General features: G+C 34.3%; 1 protein-coding gene across 1 annotated transcript in view; it reads left to right on the top strand.

Moving 5' to 3' along the window:
- Positions 1-11060: 11060 nt before the first annotated feature.
- LOC135218756 (zinc finger protein 239-like) overlaps positions 11061-11092 on the top strand; it is an 8224-nt gene continuing 8192 nt past the window's right edge. Inside the window, exon 1 of the mRNA XM_064255206.1 lies at positions 11061-11092. This exon is cut by the window's right edge and continues 1150 nt beyond it. The gene's annotated coding sequence lies outside the window, so the exon portion shown is untranslated.

Below are 11092 nucleotides of genomic sequence, written 5' to 3' on the forward strand. Positions count from 1 at the left end.
AGATAATCATTTCGCAAAGTAATGGGCCTACGAACTCTGATTTTATTCTCAACTAAGGCTTCGTGGCAGCAATAGCATGAGCATGTGGAAGTTGGCTTTGCTGCCGCTCAAGTCATGACTGTACTGGGCGATAGTTCGTCACTAATATAGCCGATAAATAATTCATTAAGCCTGTCAATATTCTTTAACAACAAAGTGTGATTCAACTAATTTTGTCCTTTGATCAATAAAATAATTTGCATGACACAGTCAGTAGGCCTAAATTTGACTTCTGATTCTGACACCTGATTAGTCTAGGTATATTTTCAGCTGTATACTCTTTCGGATACGTAGTCTGAATGAATATTGAAATCGACAATTTCTATATTATTAATCTGCTATATTTGATTATTCTTGTTATTCTTTTTTTTATTGGCGATGTTCTGTTTTCTTATCCTTTTCATTATTGCTTAACATAATTTACCCAGACCAATCATAATAAATCAAACGAATACAATTTAGTTTTTTTTTTTATTTCTTGCATATCGTCCCGTTTCATCCGGATACATTGGAAAGCTGTGGAAGTCAAAGAAACATGGAAGAAATACGTTAAAAACAGTCCAACTGATATCTTTAGAAATTCATGTTATATAATTGTGTAAAACTATTTTCCATAATAGAAAAATTGACGTGAACGAAACGAACTGATAGAAACCCTCATATCTCAACCACTGGCATACATTACTATCACTATAGTAAATTCACATCAACGATGCATCTGATGTTTAGGCCCGTCCCTTGCGACGCTCCTGCTTGGCTGTTGATAAGCCAATCACAGGGCTTGAAACTCTCATTCTCTCGAGAAAGTTCACATAGACAGGATGTATGTTCCACCTCTCTTGATGGCTACGTCTTTCAAAAGTTTTAATTTTCATTACACCTCAGTTTTACCCGCAGATGAGTAGTGTTTCTGAATTTCATCACTAAACATCTTCAAGCCAATGATTTAAGGATTAAGAATTATGTACTTCAGTAAACTTAATGCTAAAATATTTATAGTGAAATCAACATGAAATTCTTATAAAATATATTCTTTCATTCCTTACACGAGATCGCAGTGCATTCATCATTTATCATCTTGTGTTTCATACAGTTTCATAGCTTAAATGTCATGGAAGACAATGCCACCGAAAAAATTTAGGTAGGGTTATCAATATGAAAATAACAAACAAACGATTAAGAACATTAATCTCTCTTATCTTCGTGATCACTCGATGACGTCATCATCATACCCACGGCCCCTCGATAGAAGAAGTCTTATGGGGGAAAACGAATATTAAGACTTCATTGTCGTCACTATTATTGTCACCATCACCCTTTCATATCCTATATTGGAAATCTTTATATGAAAAAAATCGTTACTTAGATATTAATACTTTATGGGGGAAATTCATCATCCCATTGATTTTTCTTTCGCTACAATCAGTACTGCTATATCCCTCTCATTTTTCCTTTTTATTATATATTTCATTTTTTTCATAATTCTTATACATCATTATAATTCTTAAATCATTGGCTTGTCGATGTTTAGTGATGCAATTGGGAAACACTACTTTTCTGCTGGTAAAACTGAGGTGGAATGAGAGTTCTAAGTTTTGAAAGTCTTAGCCCTCAGGAGAGGTGGAACACACATCATGTCTATGTGAACGCTCTCAAGAGACTGAGAGTTTCCAGCCCTGCGATTGGCTTATCAACAGCCAACCAGGAGCGTCGTAAAGGACGGGTCTAGACATCAGATGCGCGAACCATGCGACCTCACTATTTTTTTCGATGCGTTATGGGCGCCGGAATCGAATGTCAGTGTGTCATTTATCGGTCACAGAAACATCTCCTGCTCAGCGAGAGACAATTTTAACATACCGAAGAGACTCTTACATAGGTGAGCTAAATTGTTTAGACAACGGCCAAGTATGAAAGTGGGTCTAGAAGTGGAACTCCTCGCAGCACAACAAGAGAGCAAGACAATACAATAGTGTAAATGTTGCTGAGCAACATTCATTTGTGAATGTTGAATTCTAGCGCCTCGTCGCGATATTGTTGAACCAGGAATCATGACTATACTCTGTTTTTTTCCATCTGTCCATCCGCCTGTGGTCGTTGCGCATGGTAACACTGCGTACCGGGCTTTAAATAGTTACGCTATGTGTAAGTTTTAGGTAAACAAAAGGATATCTGGGTGTACATTTACAACTGAAAAGTGTTTTAATAATTTACTGTATGTAAATTACACCGTTAATATTCGAAATAGGATATTATTTAAAGCCCGGGACGCAGTGTTACCATGCGCAAACACCACAGGCGGATGGACAGATGGAAAAAAAAAAACAGAGTATAGGTCTACGCCTATGACTGGCGTCTGATGAATACTTTAGATAGAAAGAGTGATTTTTAAAATACACTTGAAATCTTTGATAGGTGTCTGATGAATAAGTCTAATGAATAAGCAACCCTACCTTTCATAGATGGGAGATTCAGTTAGGCTTACTTCTTTTTCTTTTATCAGTGTCAAGTGAATACCACGGATAGCGAGGGAAACAGATTCAATGATGCATCTACATTTTTTTCTTCAAAACCTAAATACATTTTATTGAGAGAGATACTTTATTCACATCAGCCTAATCCCTCTATCACTCCTATACGGCACAACACCAACACCCAACATCTCAGGCTACTCCGCTTCTCGCTACAAACTCTATCGCTTGAAAGCATCATTACTGATAACGGTTATTTTAAAATTCTCGTCACCGACAACCGAAGCCTTACAATGCATGTTTATAAAAATTTTCTGCTTAAAATTACTTTTTCTTTCATTCCCCAAAATGTTTGCATACACTCGTGTTACATTGTAAACAGAATATCTGAAATAAATTTAAACAAGAAAGTCACCATTCGTTTTTCCTATCCTTTCAACTACTTACGATATGCTTATGGTAGTAGCTAGGGACAGATTAACCCTAAAAAGCTTTATGAAAGTAAGCCTTTCTTAATGTATTCGTCAGTTTTGACTCCCACAGCTTTCCAACGTGTCCGGATGAAACGGATGATATGCTAGGAATTAGATAAAAAAAGACTAAATTATATGCGTTTGATTTTTTATTATTACTCTTTGGCTTGAGATAGTTAGGTCCAAATTATTTTAAGCAATTATGAAAAAAGATAAGAAAAAAAGGAGAACATGGCCAATAATAAAGAATAACGGGAATAATCAAACAAAGCATATTAATATAGTTATTGTCGATCTAAATATTCATTCACATTATGTATCCGAAAGAGTACGCTGCTGAAAATAGACCTAGGCTAATCAGGTGTCAAAATCAGAAGTCAAATTGAATGTGTCGTGCAAATTATTTTATTGGCTAAAGGACAAAATTAGTTTAATTACACTTTACTATTTAAGAATATTGACAGGCGTAATGTATTATTTATCGGCTGTAGGTGACGAACTGACGACACCTAAGTACAGTACGATACGTTGGGTCAAGACTTGAGCAGCAGCAAGGCTAACTTCAAATGCTTATGCTGTCACGAGCTTGAGTTGAGAATAAAAGTAGAACGCATGTACTTATGGTACATATTTTCCTTACTTTGCAAGATAATTATCATTGATACGTTGAATAAATCTACTTAATTCAAATTTAATTTATTTCAAATATGACATCTTTGAAAAGAAATATTATCTATTTATAAGTAAATAATCTGGTAACTGCATATGGCAATATATCCATAACAAACAATGACATATACATTAGGAAAAGAAAACTCGTAAGATCCCTTTGTTACTCTTGCTAGCATAAGTATTGCCATCTGTAAACGGTATGTTGCCTACAAAAACAATTATTCATCAAAACAATTATTCAAGTGAATTTCTTTTTACATAGCAAGTTAGGAATGGATGAAATTTATAGAAACAACTGTTGAACATTATAAAGGTGATTCATCAGACTTATCATAATGTAATTTGTTAAATTATTCATTAAATTATTTTATACTTGAGGAATAAATTACCTACAGGTGAAGTTTACTTAGAGGGAATTAAAAAGTTAGTTCTATTCTAGCAATTTCTGTATGAACTGGCCCAGGTTTAACAGAACTGATAAAAAGCTAAAAGTGCTCAAGATCACAGGTACCCACTTGACCTCCATTAGCAAGTGCTTTTAAGTTCATTGCCAATCGTATTGTAGTGGCGTTGCTTTTGCTAATCTATAAATGAACAAAATTGGCGCTCGTATTGTAGTGGCGTTGTTTTTGCTAAAATATAAATAAACAAAATTGGCGCTTGTATTGTAGTGGCATTGTTTTTGCCAATCTATAAATAAATAAACCAAAATTTGGCGCCTCGGTAATTGTAAGTGGCGTTGTTTTTGGTTTTGCCTAAACTTTATAAATAAACAAAAGAATTTCTTGGCGCTCATAGTTAATGTTCCTCAAAATAATTTTAAATGAACCCCACTGAGGACTGGCTAACTTGGATATTTTTAATATTCTATATATACGACGATTTAAAATATGAAATTATGATTTTTCAGATCATTGTCTCTTAGAACTTGAGAGAGAGAGAGAGAGAGAGAGAGAGAGAGAGAGAGAGAGAGAGAGAGAGAATCCTTATTCGAAATCTATTTGTTTCTAAATACAAGTTCTAATTATTGACCAGGAAACCTAATTTCAGGTTTATAATTTTAGTTTAAAGGAAAATGAAATTCAAGTAGATTTTTCTTTTTTCGCATGTGTCAAAACTTGACAATTTACCGAATAACTCCGAAAAGAAGACATTTCAAGAATATATATCCATTCCTCAAGTCTCATCAGCTTCAGGAGGTAACATTTAAATTCTTAAACTCTGTCTAATTTATATTTAATAATGAATATTTAGTGGGGCACTTCATTATCGTTCATCATTAGAAAAAAATTCGATATTTACTTTTTGAAACTACACAGACTATGATATCGTTTATTGTTGTATTACCATTTTTTAGGCAAGGGGTGGGGGGTTAAGGGTAGCTCCAGGTTTCCATCTCTTTGAGGTTAACTTATTAAATTCCTCCCGTCTTATTTTAATACATTTTCTATTTTCACCTAAGTTATAAAATTGGTGATGAGCGTCATCCGCCCACATAATTTGTAAAATTACTTAACCGTCACGTAATTACTCATGAAAGAGAGATGCTTCTCTTGCCTTAAAAAAAAGCCACTGGCTAAGCCCTATAGCTTTTTTTTATTTGACTACATTACCTGAATTAGAGATTTCGAAAATTTATCTTTAAAGGTAGAAATTCCTTGCACACAATTTTCTCCTTACTCAAAAAATAGGCCCTTACAAAGAAGTAGCAATTTACTGAAAAAATTTTTGTATATATAAATCACTAACTGATAATAGCAATGTATATCCCACATCATGACACAAAGACAGAATAGGCCCTGATAAAGGACTGTAATCTAACCCGAAAGTTACCAATACCATAAAAGCAAGTGGGGGCGTTTTGTGGTGGGACAAAACACTACTGAGCACGGGATACGGAATTTGGTGGGCCCTAGGGTGGGGGAATAGGAGAGGACAGGGGGGAGGAGCCAGGCTATTTCCAAGTAGGGGTGTGTTATGCCCTTTAAAAAAAGAAGAAAAAAAAAACACCTTTGTCTCAGCATTAGGTTCCAAGAATTATCTGTTTGTTATCTGGCACGTGGACAAAGAAACTCATTGAAAGATTAGATTCGTCATAGTTGCCTCCCTCCACATTTATCACTTGACCTCCTTGGTTCGAGTGCTTCTCTCTCTCTCTCTCTCTCTCTCTCTCTCTCTCTCTCTCTCTCTGTCATAAACAAAACCGCACACACATTGTGACGCACTATACAATAATTTATGCGCAGAGTATTGTTATTATAACCTAGTTTGTTTGAGTCAAATTCCATTTTATCTATATTCATTATTTGCAGTTTGTTCATGGCCATGAACTGGAATAACTAAATCATTATTCTAATATCATTATTATTATTTTCAAGTGAAGAAACACAGATATATCATACCCAGAATCTAGATAAAACTTTTTAAAAAATGTGCCGAAGTTTATTCGGCACAATCGAGTTTTCTGTACTGCATATAATAAAGGCCACCGAAAATAGAATTATCTTTCGGTATGATCTTTTATGAGACTTTAATCGCGGCCCGATGGTGGCTTGGCCTATATCGTTGCCAGTGGCACGATTATGGATGAATTTAACCTTAAACAAAATAATAACTACTGAGGTTAGAGGGCTTCAATTTGAAATGTTTGATGATTGGAGGGTGAAAGATCAACATACCAATTAGTAGCCCTCTAGCCTCAGTAGTTTAAAAGATCTGAGGGCGGACAGGATAAAGCGCGGACAGAAAAAAAATGCGGACGGACAGACAAAGCCAGCACAATATTAAACCCAGATGGAAGTAAAAAGAAGTACAAATCCTACATCAAAACAGTCCATTATAATGAATAATTTGTATGACTTGAGGCACCTTAATACAATGAATTACTGAAACAAAACAGAAATGACAGTAGGAGTTAATCGACTGAAAATACCGAACTGACGTCACATTGACAGAAACCGTCGATTGTGAATGAAAACGCTTAATGTAAAGTCATCGATAACACAGGATGACACAAACCATTTTAAAAAAACTGATGAAAAAGGAGTTGAATGTATGAAATTTCATACAAATGAAACCCAGTGGAATTATGAACAATGGTGATCGCTTCCAAAAAGCTCATCCAGAAATGATAACAACTTGAATTAGTATCTCTCAAATATATTGTTGCAATGCAATCATTTTTTTTTACCTTTGGGTATTGTAAAAAATTCCGAATATTATCAAATAATGCATCAGCCCTTAGAACAAAGCAAAATGTTCAAGAGCTCTCTTTGTCTGCGAGAGGATGGAGCACGTTTATATATGTGAATAGACATCTTTTGCAATATATGATTTATTTATTATTAAATAAATCATAAATATCCTCGAGTTTCAAAATAAAACGTGCTCCAATCATTTTCATTTTCAATAGTAATAAACAAAAGATTGGGACAAAATGTTAGTAATAACTGAATAAATGCATTCGAATTCAGCACTCAGTTTTAACACTAACCAAAGGCTATGTGAATTATTAATCAGGAAATGTGAAATATTATTAGAGTACTAATTAATATAAGATATTGATCATAACACACGGTCAGATTTTCCAGTCAAATGAGTCATGTCTAGTAAACCTATCGCAAAATTAGTAAAGTAAAAGTGACTCCATATAAAAATTATATATAGTATTTTCTCAAAAATTTATCTACAGTAATATGTTTTGAGTTGGTAGAGTTAAAGCATTGCGAGAATTTTAGGTTTAAGTTATATGCCCTAAAACAAAATCAGAATTAAGATCGTTTTACCTATATGAAAAAGTCTCCTGCATGGTTAATGAAAACGTCACGGAATATTTTGAACTCAAGTTTAAATTAAACGGTGGAAAAAATGGAAGAATAGCAAAAAGGACATACTAAATGTGAAAATGACGCATGAAGCTACACTATACTCTATTTTTTTCCATCTGTCCTTCTGCCTGTGATGTTTTCGCATGGTAACACTGCGTCCTGGGCTTTGAATAGTTACGCTATGTGTAAGTTTTAGGTAAATAAAATGATATCTGGGTGTACATTTGCAACTGAAAAGTGTTTTAATAATTTACTGTATGCGAATTACACTGTTAATATTCGAAATAGGATATTGTTATTATTGTTGAATGTAAGCTGAATGTAACTATCTAAAGCCCGGGACGCAGTGTTACCATACGCAAACACCACAGGCGGATGGACAGATGAAAAAAAACAGAGTATAGTCAACAAGCAAGACCTTTTTCTAGTTGAAATAAGTTTCTCGAGGAGTAAGTTGTCTCAGCATTTTCTGCAGATTGGATCCACATAGATGAAAATATTATGCCATTGAGAGAGAGAGACGAGGAGAGAAGAAGAGAAGAAGGAAGAACGAGAGAGAGAGAGAGAGAGAGAGAGAGAGAGAGAGAGAGAGAACCCTCTCTCACTAACGGTCAATTCTGATCCATCCTTTCTCGAATGCTAACTCTTTCATCATCCCTACATATACTCACTGTTCTCGCCGTTTCAGTTCTTATAATACAAATACTACGCAAAAGTTCGTTTCTATAGCTTCTACTGATGTACAGACTATATATATATATATATATATATATATATATATATATATATATATATATATATATATATATGTATGTATATATAGTCATTATTAGCTATATGTTATTCTATCGGCATGACTTATTCTAAGGTTTAATTTCTGATCATTGGATTCATGATACAAACTGTATAAATACTTGTGACAATTAACTGTGCTCTACATGGCTATGGTTTTAGATACATCTAAAGAAAGACAAAGAGGTATGTTTTAATAGAGAGATAAACTCTATACTTACTTAAGAAGTCATACCAGAGGGAAACAGTGAAATCGTTGTTTTAAGTGTTTGATGAACCCACACCTTAGATCCCCTAAAGGCACCTGCCGCCCGGAAGGTAGACAGAATGTAACCGTCTAATCAATGAATGAATAATTTTATGCCAGAAAGTACATCACCATGTAGCATGTATTGAGGTATTGTTCAGTTATCTAAATTAAAAACTTTATAATAAAGCTTACCATTTGACTACACACACACACACACACACACACACATATATATTATATATATATATATATATATCTATATATATATATATATATAGATATATATATATATCTTTATATATATATATATATATATTTATATATTATATATTATATGTATATATATATATATTATATATATATATATATATATATATATATGTGTGTGTGTGTGTGTGTGTGTGTGTGTTAATCTATATATATATATATATATATATATATATATATATATATATATATATATATATATATATAAATCTATGTTTGTATACATATATGTTAAGGCACTTGTCGCTCCCTGACGAACTGCCATTGGCCTTACATAACTCCATCTGGTATGTTTCAGCTGGTATCTGGGCAGTTCTCTCTCTCTCTCTCTCTCTCTCTCTCTCTCATCTCTCTCTCTCTCTCTCTATTAACACATTATAATTAATAAGATTATAATAATACAATTTATAAATGAGCCCACACAGACAAAACTGTAACAAGTCTCGTGAATTTAAAACGAGAGGAAAAACGTTCTCTGCAACTACACGCGACATCTCACCTCTATTGTCCAAGTTGTCAGATTCTACTGTGGTCTTTCACACCACCCTTCATCTTCACTCCAAGTTTGGGCCGATAGTGCCCCAAAAAAATTTTATGGAAAGCTCTTAGGGAAGGTGAAACATGACGCACACACGAACGAACTTCTCGTACGCCCACCTCCTCTAGAGTTCCACCGCTGGACAGAGTGGTTTTCGAGCTGGCTGCCAATCCGGTGGTCCCAGGTTCGATTCCCGGCTCGGTCAACGCGGAATAAGAGGAAATTTATTTCTGGTGATAGAAGTTCATTTCTCGATATAGTGTGGTTCGGATCCCACAATAAGCTGTAGGTCCCGTTGCTAGGTTAACCCAAATTCTGGTTTTTCCCTAAGCCCACGTAAAAATATCGTAATCCCTTCCCGGGCCCAGCCCTAGGGCGAGAGGCTTGTTTTTAATAAATCAGCTTCAGTGGTCCCTGGGGTAAAAAACTAAGAATTATACTTAAAACTTTTTAACCTCCTCTAGATGACGTCACTGTCACGTAACGCGTTCATTACAAAAAGAGTAAGTGTCGTCACCCATCACTTCTTTCAGAACTTAGATTTTCAAAGGACAGAGAATTCTACATTCTATATTTTCCCTCTCTATTAACTTGTCTCCAAAGATGAAAACTATTCCTCACTGGTTCCGCTCATCGGGAACAGCCGCACATATCCAATATTCCATCGGAGATTTCCACAGCCAACTCAGCTCTATTCAATGTGACTTCTGACTCGCTAACACAAGGACATCCTTCTTCCGTTTGACATCGCCATTACGAAATGTAACACCAACAGAAAATATTTCGCCACACTCGTTTCCTGACCATTTTCATAAGCCCGCAAAAAAATCTAAACATGTAATATATATATATATATATATATATATATATATATATATATATATATATATATATATATATATATATATATATTATATGTATATCATATATATATATATATATATATATATATATATATATATATATATATATATATATATATATATCGTACATAGTATGTATGAGATCATAAGTACAAAGTATTTGAGGCCGGGGAAATTCTTCTTCATTGTATTATCAGTTAAAACCAAAACAGACGCATTTACTGCTATGTGTGTATTAGTTAAGTGACATTACATTAAACCTTTTTTTTTTCTGTAATTGTTACTATTAACTCGAAAACATATGTACATTTAATTTTAACTTTACTTATGATTGTAAAGCTAGTGACGTGAAATAAACTTTTTTTTCTATTTAAATTAACCATATTAACCATATTCTACACCCGGTACCGCCGCTCTGAACAGCGGAGAGATAAAAGAGGAAGTATTATAAATAAATCATCTTAAAATTAGCTACAAAGTTAGTTGCACATCCCAACAGAAACTATCTACATATCGGCAAAGTAATACCAAATCACTATCGACAAAGGCGAGAGAGAGAGAGAGAGAGAGAGAGAGAGAGAGAGAGAAGAGAGAGAGAGAGAGAGAGAGAGAGAGAGAGAGAGAGAGAGAGAGAGAGAGAGAGAGAGAGAGAGAGAGAGAGAGAAAAGAGCTTGATTGCGGTGGGAGGAATGAGTGAATTTTTTTCCTTTCTTTTTTTTGGATGTTATCGCCAAAGGTATTTTTATCTGTTTGTGGATCACAATGAGCCACTTGACAGTAAAAAAGAAAGAAAGAAAAAAAGGAACTTGATAAGGATTCTGATCCCGCCCGTCCTGATCGTTATCATAGAACCCTAAGTATTCACAAGGAGCGATCAAGCGAATACGGTGGCGTTATATC

The sequence above is a fragment of the Macrobrachium nipponense genome, chromosome 1 (assembly GCF_015104395.2).
Source record: "Macrobrachium nipponense isolate FS-2020 chromosome 1, ASM1510439v2, whole genome shotgun sequence".
NCBI classification, from domain to species: Eukaryota; Metazoa; Arthropoda; class Malacostraca; order Decapoda; family Palaemonidae; genus Macrobrachium; species Macrobrachium nipponense.